Genomic DNA, 15,467 nt, shown 5'->3' with positions numbered 1-15,467 from the left:
TTTTGAAATCACCTGTCAGATCTCCAGAGCTTTACTCTGTGCTTTTCGTGTTCAAGGACACTGTTCAAGAAACAAAACTGAGACTTGAATCCAGTCTTCTGACTCTGGATCCTAGTGCAGTCTTCAAGTCCTTAGCCTGGTTTTAGTAGCACTCACATAGCTATTTGCAATAAATGTGCAGCCTTTCTACCTGATAAGGTTTGACTACTGTTGACTGTGCAGAATATGTAAGCCTAAAAATGCACCCTGTGTTCTAAAGATTTACAAAGCAGACTGGTGTTACACAGTCAGCTCTACTTGGTAGAGCAGTCTTCTCTCATCTAGAACCTGAAATGCATCCCATACCTTCTCTTGATTCACCAAGTTCATCGGTAGTATAAATATCAGCCAGTCCTGTCGCTTAGGGGGTGTAATGTCATCTGAATGTGAATAATGACCTCTGTTTTAGGATAGAAAGGTACAAGTACACCAATTTTATAATGTCCTATTTTGGTGCTTTTTCTTTTTCCATTTTCTCCTTGGAATCAGTTTTCATAATTTTAACATGTTAAAAATTATTCCGTCATGGGTGTATGCTTGCGTGTGTGTGTGTGTGTGTGCGTGCGTGTGTTTCAGTCATGGGCATCTTCTTTTGAGTCTCATTACACAGAAAAACCTAAGCCTGGTTAAAATGCTCCCTCCTGTCCTGTGAAGTTTCAGGCCACGTTACCAAGGCATTTGTTACATAACCTACACACTTGGCACTGGCATGGGGGGACCTTAGGCAAGGATCGCCCCCCCCCACCTTGCTTTGTGACAGACTGGCAGCTTTTTCCTCTAGTATGTGCCATAGCTACAGAGCCAGATTTAAAGGAGAGGATTTATAGGAAATCCAGCTGTGAGTTTTCGTTTTTTTCTCTTAGAGCTGGAGGCGGGACCAAGACCAACCTCAAACCAGGCACACCATTGATCAGGCTAGAATGATGTGGAACAGTCTCACAGACAACAGCTAAGCACAGGGGAAATATTAGCTGGCAGAGATAACGAACAGGAAACACTCAGTGACAGATGCACCATCTGTCAGTTTCGGAGAAGCGATTTTCAAGAAAGCAGAAAATGAAATGAAGAAGAGAGTGGTTTTATTTCAGAGGTACAGCACAGCCTAAGGACGTTTTAAACAAAGTGAGTTTGTATCCCATAGAAGAGGTTCTGGCGCTGGGTAAGACAACAGTTACTTCCTATTTGTACTGAGAGTTTTGTTATTGATACATAAAGTTTTCTTTGTGGTGTACTTGATATTTAGAAGGACAATCTTTTAACAAGAACTTGATTTAAGATTTAAAGCAGTGTCTCTCATTTTAATTTTTCACTTTAAAAACATTTGAAAGTTACAGTAAGATACTTATTTACTCTTATTTAACCTCAGAGAATTGCTTTTATCTCAGTTAGACTATAGATATTGATATCAGACTTTTTTCTTATTTTTTTGAACTGTGGGCAAAATTACCTGTATTTTTCCTCGAAGGCAATTTAGTGAGAAAGTACCCATCTCTCAGATTTAAGACGCTGGCAGAAAATGCTGTCTATTGGATATTTAATTCCCTGAGATCGGTTACATAAATAGCCATGAATATGACCTAAACTTCTACATGCCTTTCCTAATAATGTTATTGTGTTGACATAGTTTTTAAAGGAAGCTGCTTCTGGATCTTCTTTATAAGCTGCCATATAAAACAATTCTGCTGTGTATGTTTAATACATTTCCAAACGTATTAGTTTTAAAACAAAGTTGGACTTGTGCTGTTTGTTGTTGTATTTTACATCTAAGAGGTCTGCATTTGATGCCACATGTCATATGTTTTATTAGTCTGGGATTGATCTAATTCTGAAGAGATCTAAAGCAGTGATTTGGAATGATAAGCTTATATAAGCGATAGCAAAAAGTTTTGAGGTGGATCACAAGAGCCCCTGTATTAGAAAAAGGCAATTCTCTTACAATTTACACAGTCAAAAAGGGACTTATTTTGCATCTGCGTTAGCACGCTCTCTAGTCCAAACCAGAAGTGGAAGCACTGGCTGTAAACTTGCAAAACCACTCAGTGTTATGGCCCAATATGGATGTCAGAACTTTGTAGCATGTGTGGGAAAATGGCTGCAGTCCAACGTCTGGAATCATTTATCTTCTGGGAGAGTCTAGAAGACAACTGTTTTATGCATTTTACAGAAATCCTTGCTGATTGATTTCATTTACATAGAGCAAGCGCAGTGACTGATGGTGGAGCAACTACAAGTGGGGGAGAAGTATTGATCTATTTCTGCCTTTCCTGACAGCCAGGTCTCATTAGTGTTCCTGGCACCTTTGAATGAGATTGTGCCATTACGAGCAACCATGTTGTTTCTACAGGGCCCTTTCCAGCATTTCATCATAAATGCCACATTGATGTCTTCTCTTATTGGGGGAGTCAGAAACTGAAAGTTGAACATTTTGTCTTACTGTATTTTCAGAAGTCTAACCTGTTTCCTATAATCTAGATTTGAAGAATGAGAGGAAGAAAATCTCAGTAGGCAGAGTTCTCCGTAGGCTCACTGAAATTTATGCAGTCATTTAGAAATGTATGCGAGATGGTCTCTCTGAAATTCTGGAACATACTCTTCCTGATGTGTAGACTCGTATCTGTGTGTGAGGATATCAGATACACCAGCCAGTATATTCTACGAGGTCTAAACTCACATGTGCTGACATATACTGACGTGTGACAGGGTAGCATCCAGACCTGTTTTTCTAATGTGGGAAAGAATATTTGCCAGTTTCTGACAATACCCATGTCAAACCTGATGAAGACGTTTTGAATTTATTGCAAGGACCAAGGTAACAGTCAGAAGCCTTGGATTTCAGCCACTACCCTATGCTGCCTACCGTGGCAACCTTGAGGAAGAGAGCTAACCTTTTAATAAATCAGTTTCACTGCTTAAAAATACAGTGAATAAGTCTAGCCATCTCTTTGACTTCCAGAGACATGTCAAATGTCAGCAAGATATTTATAATGTGTCTTGCACTGTTAGTTTTTAGTATATATGTCATTTTTAAAGTTGCCTCTGTTTCCTTAGACTGAAAAATTCTGGGTCACTGAAAACAAGATCCTATAATCTTACACAGCAGTACTTTTGTTTGCAGCAGCCTACTCTTGAAGGTACTTGTACTAATCTCTTTTCTCTATGTGGAATTAGCCTTTGATTTTCTCATCACAATTCCTGGCATTGGGAAATACCAGGAATTCCCTCAAATAGGCTGAAGTTGGAGAAGTTGGGCTAAAATTGGTGCAATACTGCTTTGATCTAGTGTGTTTAAATATATATAATTTTTTTAAATTCCTAATATAAGGAAATGGATGGTAGTGCAGATTAAGTTACCTAATATTTTCTAACATTTTATGTATACATATATACCATATTTAAATAAATACGTGCTTATCTTCATATAAGGTATAGAGATATGTATAGAGAGAGAGAAAGAGAGAGGAGAGAATCTTTCCAAAATATTCTAATAAAAACAACAGTATATAAAATATTAAAAGTAAAAGATAGGAGCCATTAGTGTGTTTTCATTTTCATTTGAAGTGATAAACATGATAACAGGTTAATATAGTGCAAACAGCATCAGAAGTCAGAAGTCAGACCTGCCAGTCTCAGCGGCCAATACACCACACTCCAAACAAAACCATCCCCCTGGGCACCATTCACTGAGTTGTTGAAGCACAGCTGCCCACACTCAACTGTGTGACCTTGGGCAAGTCACTTAACCTCACTGACTCGTAGTTCTTCTGCTGCAATATGAGAATAACAATGTATAAGAAAAAAAAAAGAATGTATAAGAATGTTTACCTTACCACATAAGGTTGTTGTGGAGGTCAAATGGCAGAATATGTGTGAAAACGCTTTGAAAACTTTAAAGTCACTTGTTCGCTTCCTGGAATATTCCTTTCCTCTCTTCCTTAACAAATCCTGCTCATCATTCAGAGGCTTCTCTTGACCTTCGTCCGATCTCCTCCCTCTTTCGAACCCCTAGAGCCCTTCATGGAGAGAACTAGCCAGTGTACCATCAGGTACCTCCTCCCCCTCCCACCGATTCCAGTCCCGGGCTCCACTAAATACTTTCTCTACCACTTTTTATCGTTCTCTTCATCCTCCAAAGCTGCTTTAAACATTACCAGCCTTTGAAGCCTTCCCTAATATTCTTCCTCCGTAGAGTCAGGAGCTTCTTCATTCATGGTTCCCATAGTATAAACTTCTGATGGAGTTCTTATCTTCCACTTCATTCTTTATTTACATATCTTTCTCCCTTTGTAAGCTCCTCAAAGACAGGGAAAACTCCATGTTTCTTTGATTCCCTGGTGGTTACCATAGTTTCTCATAAGTGGTTGGTGTTCAAGCAATGTCTGTTGAATGAATGAACAACATTATACAGAATGTACAACTGTATACAGAATACAGTCTTTCTGTATCTTTCTGAAAATATTACCTAGTTCGTGGTATACTATAATCACACACCTTTTGGGACAGAGTCTGGGTACCCATTTGTGTGTCTGGAATCATTTGACCATTAGAGTGTAATAGCATGTAGACTGTTTGAGGCTGGAAAAGCTGTGTATGCCATCACCAGTAGACAAATGGTTAACCTACTAGTCCTATCTGAGCCCTACTAATTAGACTTAGCTAGCTAAAAATTAAAGCTGTCAATCAACTGTCTCTGTTTGGAGAGAGCCTTGATTTATCTGTGGCTAGATATGTTTTAAAAAGAAAATGTAGCCATCTTTTTGAAAAAGCAGTTTGGCCGCATTTATCAAGAACCTCTCATCCAGTAAATCCGCTTCTAGGAAATTATCCTAAGGAAGTGGTTTAAAAAAAAAACAAAACAGTAGATTAAGCTTTCTGAACAAACATAGTTAACATGATATTATTTATAAATAATATGAAAAATGGTAAATAAGACACTGGCATTGTTTTAATAATCATAATAAAGTTTTTAATGATCAGGGGGTTGCCTGATCAATTATATATAATTGTATTGACCTCAATGCTGCCTTTTTTAGATCCTTTGCAAAGAACCAGGGTATACTTGAAGCAATCAAGTTTCAACTTCTTACCAGGCTTCCAATTTTACCATTCTTCCTTTTTTTAATTTAGAAAATGTTGAAAATAAGGTAACCTTTGAGGCCAAAGTTTTAAAACTCTCTAAGGAAACAATAATCTTAGCATTCGGAGAGGCCTAAAAAGCCTGTCTTATCCATTTTTATTAAAAAAATAGACTGTGACTGACAGAGATGGAAATTCTAATGGTTTAACTTTTTTCTTCAGCTGAGGTTAAAAACAGTTAAAAAGGGAAAACTTGAGTCTACGTGTTAAGTGACTCTGAGGAAAACTATGTTAATTGTGGAAGCTTTTTATAATTCCTCATTTAATCTCCTTTTACAGGGAATAACTGGCAGAAGTAAAGCCATTTTATCATAACAGTTTCTGCAAGTTACATCAGGATAAACCGCAGGAATACTGGAAATAATCTTCTATCAAATCAGGGTCATGTAGTCAGTTGAACACTGAGCTGAATTAGAAGCACCACTCTCTGTTTTACAGCCTCACCAATAAACTGGTCAGGGGGCCTCACTGCTGAGATCTACTGTCCATCGCTTGCCTCTTTGTTCAAGAGGGAGGGTTTTCTTTTTTCATTTCTTGGGATAATCCTTGAAATGCATCCCCCCTGGTAAAGAAGCCAGAGCAAAGGACTGCTGGTGGGTAGAACATTTCCTTAGTGGGCCTGGCCATCTTGTCTTAAAAGGGCAGAGAAGCATGTGACTTCTTTAAAGACATTTCTAAATGGTCCTGTTGGGCATACTGCCCAATAAGTAAGGCAAGTCCCTGCATCAGAGAGCTCACTGTGTAAATGGTGAAGGAATGCCAACTTCAAAAATGAGTACAAACACAGTAATAAGTAGGCAAATAAATCCCCACACGGGCTGCAACCAAGCCCAGGAGTAATGTCAGAGCGTCAGGTTGTGGGTGGAGGGAGCCGAGGAAAGTGAAGTCCTGGGGGGTTTACCTTACAGGAAATCTAAATCTTCATAATCAGGAAAGCTCCTTGAAGTGGCCTCCTTCCTAGTCAAGTTGTGAAAGAGTGAGGAGAAGCACCTTCCCGGGGCTGGCGTGGTAGTTTATGCCTTGGGAGTGGCTTCTACACATGGGGGTGAAGGTGGTGGGTTTTGTAGCCTGAGCTGAGCTGAGCTGGTTGTCTGAGCTAGAGGTGAATGAGAGAGCCAGCTGCTCGAATCCCCAGCCCAGGGAGCTCTGACAGGACGCCAAGGAAGGGCCTGAGTGCAGCCAGCAAGCCAGAGGGGAGGGAGTTCAAGGCGGGAGTACCCTTCCCCTTCAGCCTCTGCAGAGGGGCCTCCAGCAGACCCGTTACTAGTTCTCTGCTCCCCACAAGAGAACAATGATTTAGAACAATCTCCTGAGAACTACTGTTCTTTCCACATGTGCTTATTATCCTGCATACTGGACCATTTGTACTGGGCCTGGCCAGGGAGCAGCTATGTACATTACGGACAGGCCTGGGGAGGAGAAACTCAGCAAGCAGATGAGATACCCTTGAATTAACCCTAAATTACTCCACGAACAGAAGTAACCCTTATGTAACATGGAGGCATTCTGACTGGTTTTCTTTGGGCCTTGCAAATACTTGAATAAAACCACAAAATGGTTAAACAACACTAGTGGGTACTCAGTTTAAATAAAAGCAGTTTATTTTTAGCTGAGGATCAAACTCCAAATTAAGTGGCCTCTCTGTGCCAGGCATTACAGCAGAGAGAAATAAGATAGCCATAGCTTTAGAGTTTACTGTTAAAGTTTCCTACTTTATGCTGGTTTAAGCTATAATTTTCTTTTTCTTTTCAGTCTCCCTGACATCCACTGATTTGGTATTGGTGTATTACTTCTATAAAGGATCTAAATGCCTATCTTACTACAATTCTCTTGTCTCAAAATCCACAGCTAGTGACATTGTGTATTTCATTTCAACAAACATTTATTGATCATCCACTACATGTGAGAAACTGTGAAAAGAAGACGGGCCTATAATGCCTGTTTGAGGATGTTATAGTCCCATCTTGGGGGCAGATATGGACACAATTGGAGGGAGAATGACTTTTATACTAATTAGAGGCATAAGGCCATGCACTATGGAGCACACGTTTAAATCTAATTGGAAGAATGGGAAAGTTTCATGGACAATATGGCATTTGAGCATGGCCTGGAAACACCAATAGATGTTAGTTGAGGGCAAAGTAGGAAACAGATATTCAGAGACAAAAGGATATATGTCAGAAAACACGAAGACTCTAAAGTGTTGTATGTGTTCAAGAATGAATATAGGGTCCCCCAGTGTGCCCAGCATGAGTAGACTTCAGGGTGTATGGGGAGACAGCTGCATCGGGAAGTGGGGCTGGAAAGGCAGATTGGGGCTAGGTCTTTGAAGGCTTTTAGATATTATTTCATAAATCATGCATGGCTATTAACAATTTATGAGGAGACTGGTGATTTTTACCTCGTAACTTAAGAGGAATGTTCTGGTAAAAGGGTAGATTGGAGAGGAAGCAATGATACCATGTATAGGTCCATCCACAACCCATATCCCTCCATTCAGTCAACAAATATTAATTGGGTACCTATTGTGCAGCAGGCCCAACTTTAGGCTATGGGGATACATCAATAAGCAAAACAGGAAAACAGAGTTTCTTGCCCTCATGGAGCTTATGTTCTAGTGGGGAAGACATACATCGAACAACATGAACAAACAATGTTTATTTTAGTGTCAACTGATAAGGAGAATGAATACAACAGGGCAAGGTGGTATGAATGTGAACAAAAAGGGCTAAGTTTTGTGAAAAGGTGGCTGTGAAGGCCTCTTGAAGAAGTGACTTGAATGAAGGCACGAAGGAAGGACAGTGAAAGAGGGCATCTGTGGATTCTGAGGCAAGAGCATATCAAATGGAGGAAACAGAAAAAGGCAGAGGCTCTGGTGCAAATGAGCCTGGAGTGCTTAAGAGTTGACTGTCTAGTGGAACCAGCGTTGGGCAGAAGAAGGAGGGTAAAGGGGAGATATTTCAACAAAAGCATCCTTCTGTGACTGGTGGGTTTGATTAATAAGGAAGAGGTCAAAGACAACGTGGGGGAGGGGGAGCATGGGTTGACACCAAATGACTCAGGTCCATATATTTGGTGTTAAGACAGCTTTGTAGGATGGTCTTGATGACCTCATCAAAGGAAGAGGTAAAATCAGCCAAGAGTGAGTAAATAGCATGGGATGAGGACTGGGAACTGGTAATCAGTGGCAAAGTTTTGGACTAGCTGCTGAGAGGAACAGGAAAAGAACCTTACTGGGTGTGAATATAAGGATTGATGAACAGTGTTTTTAGCTTAACCATGGCTTGTTTGTCTGTTTGGCAAACATGTATTAGCACTTACTCTGTGAGTAGTGCTGTATTGATTGCTGAACATATGGAAGAGGAATGTGCTCAGTGACAGAGAGGAAAGAGAATATTTCTAAATATATAAAATTTTTTCCTTTATCAGATTGGAGAGAATGAGATAGCATAATATTTAACTTCTCTCAATAAGCCCACTCATGATACAAACGAATTCTGTTGGGCTGATTCTTAAGAGGTCCATATTAAAAAAAAAAAACCAAAAAAAGAAAACAAAAAAAACTTTCTCTCCCCTCTTCTATAGAGTTGATTCAGTTAGACCCAAATAGTTGTATTTTTCAATAATTAGCCCTGCCTAAATCTGTCTGTAAAACTGTGTTTCCAACCAATGTGCTTTGAGGTGCATCTCATGGGACATGGGTATACTCTGAATGGGTTTAGGTCCGCTGAAGATACTAATCCCCCCAGCCCGTGGGCTGGCTGAGCAGGGCCTGGGGTAGCCAAAGGCCCCATCTGATAACCTTGGGCCTCCAGCAGCCTGGTCGTTTATCCCAGCGTGCGGTACAAATGCAGCATGGGCCATGTTGTGCAAAAAAGGTTGGGAAGCATGCAATCAATATGCTGCTCTATACTCACATTCCCTAGCACAGTGGCCACACAGTCTTTTGAATGTATACGCCTATCAATAACAAGATTTTGAGCAGTATTTCCAATATAGCTATCTGTATTTTCTGTATTTTGGGTGTTTTTTTGTTTTTCTTTTTTTTTGGCGGCACCGCTCGTCTTGCAGGATCTTCATTTCCCGACCGCGAATTGAACTGAGAGCCATGGCGGTGAAAGCACGGAGTCCTAACCACTGGACTGCCAGGGAGCTCCCTGTATTTTGTTAGTTATATACATGTTCCACTATCACTAACTATCTCAAGTCATAAAGGCCAAAGTTCATCAACAATTACATACATCTTCATTTCAAACAATCTTCTAGACAATTTTAATCATTCCAGCTGACTTCTTGTCTGGTCTGAACATATTTTCATTGTCCTTACCTTGTAGATGTGACTGCTATACTCCTAGTACTATAGTAGGGAAGTTTCAGCATTGTCACCTTCTCGCTGATGACTTGTGCTGGCAATTAATGTCATCTTCTCTTCATGTTTTCTCTGCAAGAGTCTTTTTAAGTCACTTCTCTATTTTGTGAGGGTTAGTTTGGTTAAAAGTAAGCAATGTATTCCACATATTTTCTCAATTGGGTACATGTTTGCTGCAGTACCTCATGACACATGGCAGTACTGAAAATGTGCATGTACCTATAATGACCAGTGTCCCCCCATAATACTCTATGACCCCCCCCTCAGAAACCACCAGCAGGCTTGCAGCATAAGTGAGGGCACCTTGTATCAAATCCTGATATTGAATCCTGGCATAATAATTTATTTCTTAAAATATCTAAAAATACTTAAATAAAATATTTAAAAATAAACACAAATAGAAATTTCTAATATATTCATCTGCCTCCTATTTTGGAGACCATTTCCCTTGTGCCCTATAAATACTCATCACCCCTCTCCTTAGCCTAATGACAGAAGCTATTAGTTATTATGTGCTTCTCATCTGCCACCCACAGTATAGATATCATCTCATTTCATCCCCACAGCCATCCTTTGAGGCAGGACTATTATCTCCATTTTACAGATGAAAAAACTGAGGTTTAGAGAGGTACAATTAACTTGTCCAAGGGGCATTGCTTGTAAGAAATGGGCAGATTTGAAACGTAAGATCTTTCCAATCTTAATTACTGCCTTCCTTCTCTTAGGGCTGGGGTAATTTGCAGTCTTGTGTCCAAAGAACTTAGTCCTAAAAAATAATGAATTTGGAGTTCTCAAGACACTCTTTGGGGTAATACTGATGCGGGTGCTATGTGTCTGTTTCTCACCTTAAATTGTAGCACCATTATGCCTGGTTTGTATACATGCCACAAATCTAGTTGCTATAGCATCCTTCATATTAGGAAAATATTTGTCAGCTCCAGGTGGCTGGAACACCAGACAGGCTTGCTGATAGTTTAGTGAATAGGAACAATGATTTGGCAAGTTATGGGGTAGTAAGCTGAGAGAAAAACAAAGTCTCCAGGGACTCTGAGGAAGTAGGCCAAAGATTTTCACATTGTATTTCCACCACTACACAACTTCAGGTTTAGTCAGCTGGGTTCGAGAGAGAGGCTACATCTGCAAAGACGAACTTGGAGGCTACTGAAATAGCATTCCTTCCTGTGGGTTCATTTTTTGCCTTAGAGTAAAGTATGTTGTCCCAGTAAAATTAAGTTGCCGTACCCAAAGTGGTGGCAGCGTTAGTCATTTTAATTGTTGGACATTGATTTAAATCATCTCCTTACTCATGATTTATTCTCCTTGAACATGATTATATCCAGATAATGTTCTCTTCCAGTAAGAAGGGAAGAACAAAGGAAAATAAATAAAACACAGTTTACTCGAATCTCATTAAAGTTCTTGCACAAGAAGTGAGGAAGCATGGGAAAATATGAGTTCTTCTATAAAAACAAGTTTTTCCTTGAAGTCACTACAAGATTGCAGTTCACATAACATATTGGTGTGTGTATACGTTTTTACAAGGGGGGGCTATGTTACCAGAAAAATGTGAATCAAAGTCTCTATGGTCATTTTTTTAAAATGACTAACAGCATATGTAATATCCTTTTTAAAAAGTAGTTTATCATTCATTTCTCATTAAAAAAAAAATCCATTTTCACTTTCTCCAAAGAAGCCCATATCTGGGAGTTGAGAACCATCTTTCTTTCTATCTTAATTCTTAAGTATTTTGAATTTACCTTATATTCTGCCCCAAACTAACAAAGCATTATAGGTTTGAAAAGTTTTCTGCTAACAAACATATGAACTGTAATTTATAGTAAAGTAGCTTCATTCTATATTATATCTTTAACGTGATATTTAAGCACGTTTGAACCTAAAACAAACCTATTTTATGTATTCTTAACCTATTTTATGTATTCTTACCATAAGAGAATCTACATTTACAAGATACATAAATCAGGTGTGTTTTGTGTGTTAAGATTCAGTCAAAACACTTTTTTAAAGTGAAAAAGTTAGTCTCCTTAGTAAACCGGATTTCATAGCAGAATATTTCCAAAATGAAATATTAACTAGCCTTCCATATTTAAATTAAGATTTATTTACGAAAGTTCATTTAACACACAATTGTAAGGTAATACTTAACATTGTTTTTTGACAGTCTTAACTGTTTTTAAAAGTGAAGTATATTTATGATTCAAAATCATAAAATTTTAATTTATTGATTGATATTTATCAGGTTATTAGGCCTGGGCGGTGTGCATTGCCTTACTCCTGTCGCTTTTCTGCTGAGTTGAGTCTGTTGACAACAGTCCAGAGTGAGGCAAGGAGGACCAGAAAGCGCGTGTTTCTGTGCTCTTGCTTCTACCCAGGAAGACTTCTTTCTTTCTTTCTCCCTACATAAATGAAAATAAGCTCTAACAGTCCTTGAGGTCTCTGGGATAATTCTGGACTAGTAACTAATTGAAAAAAAAAAAAAAAAAAACCCATGAAAACCTTGGCTTTAAAGGAACTTTTTTGCTTCAGCCCTGAGAGGGAAAAAAGCATAATCCTATCATACTTAGTTATCAGCACTATTAGAAATTCTGACTGGCTTGATAATTACCATGGAGCCACAGAGCACTTAGCTGGTAGGTAGCTAAATTTAATTAATAGTACAGATTGTCAGATTAACCTCCTCATTTATTTCACAGCTCTGTGTACTTTCTCTGTCCTGCCCACCAAGTTAGGGTCTTCTTTTTGGTTTCCTTGTTTGCCTGCTATAAGTTCTTACCAGGCAAGAACACTGCAGCAGGACCACTTAAAGCAACCTGGCACCCTGAAAAGGTGCAAGGCTTCAGGCTCAGAGGGATCTGGATTTGAATCTCGACACTGTCACTGGCCAGGTGCATGCTTTCCTGTTGCTCATGCCCAAAGTGGTGTTGGTGGGGCTTCCCTGGTGGCGCAGTGGTTGGGAGTCCACCTGCCGATGCAGGGGACGCGGGTTCGTGCCCCGGTCTGGGAGGATCCCACATGCCATGGAGTGGCTGGCCCCGTGGGCCATGGGCGCTAGGCCTGTGCATCCGGAGTCTGTGCTCCGCGACGGGAGAGGCCACAGCGGTGAGAGGCCCGCGTACCGCAAAAAAAAACACCAAACAAACTAAGTGGTGATGGTGATGTCTGTCTCAGAGAGTCAGGATGGTGTGAGATCATACCTGAAAAACCTGCTTCTGTGCTTTCTCTGGGTGTATGTCCTGTAAAAATACTGTTATTATGATGCCCTCATTTTTTCTGCACCTCACCTTTTCCTAAGCTCCTAGAGACTTCACTCTGCCAGGAACCCCAGTGTTTCCACCTAGAACTTTCCATAGGGAGTCAGGGCCTTTAGAAAAGTATTGTGTGGCCCATCAGCTTTTCTCCTTATCACTGACAACCCGCACTTTCATCAGTTTAAGTGCTGCCACCTCTTCTTCTGCTCCTGAGATTCTCTGTTGCAACGGTAACATGTGTATTTAACGGCTGATGAAGGTATGAATAAATAAATGGGGAAATTACGTGAGTAAATGTTTTTCTTTCTTTTGGTTGCTTTTTTATTTATAATTTAAACCCTACCTTCTTCCAAAAGGATTTGGAAGAGCTTTGCTGTTTGTATCACTTATTCCCATTTAGTTATGAATGAGGACTAGAATTGGAGCAGAACCTGTGGTTTGCCTTATAGCATCCCCACTGTGTGGCTTGACACCTTATTTAACCTCTCTGAGCATTAGTTTCTTCCTGCGTAAGATGGGGATGATCATACCACTTTAGAGGTTGTTGTGAGGATTAAATGAGCTATTGTATGTGCGAGCATAATGCATTTAGCATCAATGCCTGGCACACAATCTCAACAATAATAATGCAGACACCTTCTAGCAGAATATTTGAGCGGTATAAGAGAGAATTAAAACAAGAATCGAATGGAAGTTGTGGGCCCTCTAAACCTTCCTCATACAATTTATATCAGGGAGAACATTCATGAATATGCATTTTGAAAACTGCAGCACCCTAGTGACAATACTTATTTCAAAGAAAATAAATTCCAATAACAAGTGTGCATGATTTTTTTTAATATAATTAGTTCTCATTTATTTATTTATTTATTTGTTTGTTTGTTTGTTTGTTTATTGGCTGCATTGGGTCTTCGTTGCGGTGCGCGGGCTTCTCATTGCAGTGGTTTCTCCTGTTGCGGAGCACGGGCTCTAGAGCGCAGGCTCAGTAGTTGTGGCGCATAGGCTTAGTTGCTCTGCGGCACGTGGGATCCTTGCAGACCGGGGCTCGAACCCATGTCCCCTGCATTGGCAGGCGGATTCCTAACCACTGCGCCACCAGGGAAGCCCAGGTGTGCATGATTATAATGAACAAATTAAGGAATAATGGAAGCAAAGTTACCAATATACTGTCTTAGCCTCTAAGTAGCTTATTCCTTGTTTAGTAAATACTCCAGTTATGGCAAATGTTTATCTCAAGTCAAACTACAAAATGCCTAAAGCCTTCACAGGCTCTAAATTCTTTTTTTCTTTTTTGGTCTTTCTAATAATAACTAGTAAGTTGCCAAAACAAGTTTCACCATAGCACTATGTGCCTGACACAGTGTCAGGTGTGGGAGAAACTGCTGAAAAGTAGAGAGACTCCAGTTCACAGATTCCTGTGACTCCATTTCAGAGAAAGCAGTTCAGGGCCATATGTACCAAGGGCCAGACTGCCTGGCTGATTTGCAGGCTGAGTGCAGCATTTATTCAGACATTTTAATAACTGTCTGTCTTTAAAATAATAATAACTGACTGTCTTTAAAGATGCACTTTTATTCACATCCCTGCAGTCAGAATCCTGTCTCTTTGTCTTTATTAGAATTGGATTACAAAATGTAGAGAGATCAGAAATGGTACATTTAAGAATAAAATTGAAAAAAAAGGAACCAGTTGGGGTTAATGTCCTGTACAAAGACACAGCAGCTGAGGCTGTGGTTTCTCAGGATGCTTTGCTTGCTATGTCAGAGACCACAGTATGAAATCATACAGACCATTTGTATTAGAGCTCGTCAACAATGCTTTCCTAGCAACAAAGTGTTAGACGGACCTTAACTTTCCTACAACGTTAATATGGGTTTTCTTGGATTCAGTTATCATGGGTGTAGCTATGGTCTACAATCATGTAGCCAGAACATAGGTGCGGTTTATCTTCTCTGTAGTCCTGTGACATTGTTCCAAAGAGGCATTGATTTCAGATATTATCAGCATAATATTTCATCTTACAAATCATAGCATTTTAGAGTGCTAAAAAAGACCTCATTTTATTGGTGAGAAGATTGGATCAGGGAGGTTAAAGTGTTGTGCCCAAGGTCACTCAGCTAGCTGGTCACCTTGATCATTCTATTTGGCATCTCTTGACTCTCCTTTGGAGCAAAAACTTGTTCCATGAAAGTCTTTGATTTCTATAGGCTCTCTCTCTCTCTCTCTCTCTCTCTCTCTCTCTCTCTTTTTTTTCCTAATTTCCTGAATATATACTTTTTTTCAAAAAAAAATTTAAAAGGCAATTTTTATAAACCCCCTGGAAACAACTATGGCTGGACTATGACTAAGCAAACAGTTTTTTCAAATAAAATTCAAGACCTTCAGAATTACTTAGCTTACTATCTAATAATCAGTGGTGAGCCAATCATCAAAGCTTCCCAAAGAAAAGTACACTTAAAAAGTTGAAAATCATGTATATAGTTTGTTTTTTTTAACGTGGCTTCATTTTAGTAACTATTTATGTCATAAGTTATTGAAATAAATATACCTTGTAAATTGCAAAATTCCAAAGTCTTTTTGAGTATAATAATACATTGGAGTAACACTGTTTTTGTTTGTTTGTTTTGAATGCTTGGATTTTTTAGAAGAGTATGCTATTT

At 39.4% G+C, this 15,467-nt stretch overlaps 1 protein-coding gene across 8 annotated transcripts in view; it reads left to right on the top strand.

Annotated features, from left to right (window-relative positions):
* STARD13 (StAR related lipid transfer domain containing 13) overlaps nucleotides 1-15,467 on the top strand; it is a 324,501-nt gene that overhangs the window by 210,006 nt on the left and 99,028 nt on the right. Inside the window, exon 1 of one of the 8 annotated variants that reach the window (XM_081214554.1) lies at nucleotides 1,105-1,198. The exons of 6 other annotated variants lie outside the window; for them this stretch is intronic. The gene's annotated coding sequence lies outside the window, so the exon portion shown is untranslated. Of the gene's footprint in view, nucleotides 1-1,104; nucleotides 1,199-15,467 lie in introns of those variants that run through there. One more of the 8 variants, XM_081214556.1, reaches the window with a different exon arrangement.

This window comes from Mesoplodon bidens (genome assembly GCF_964165515.1).
Source record: "Mesoplodon bidens genome assembly, chromosome: 17".
NCBI lineage: Eukaryota > Metazoa > Chordata > Mammalia > Artiodactyla > Ziphiidae > Mesoplodon > Mesoplodon bidens.
The sequence above is the reverse complement of the archived record's forward strand: the minus strand, read 5'-3'. Positions and strand labels throughout refer to the sequence as shown.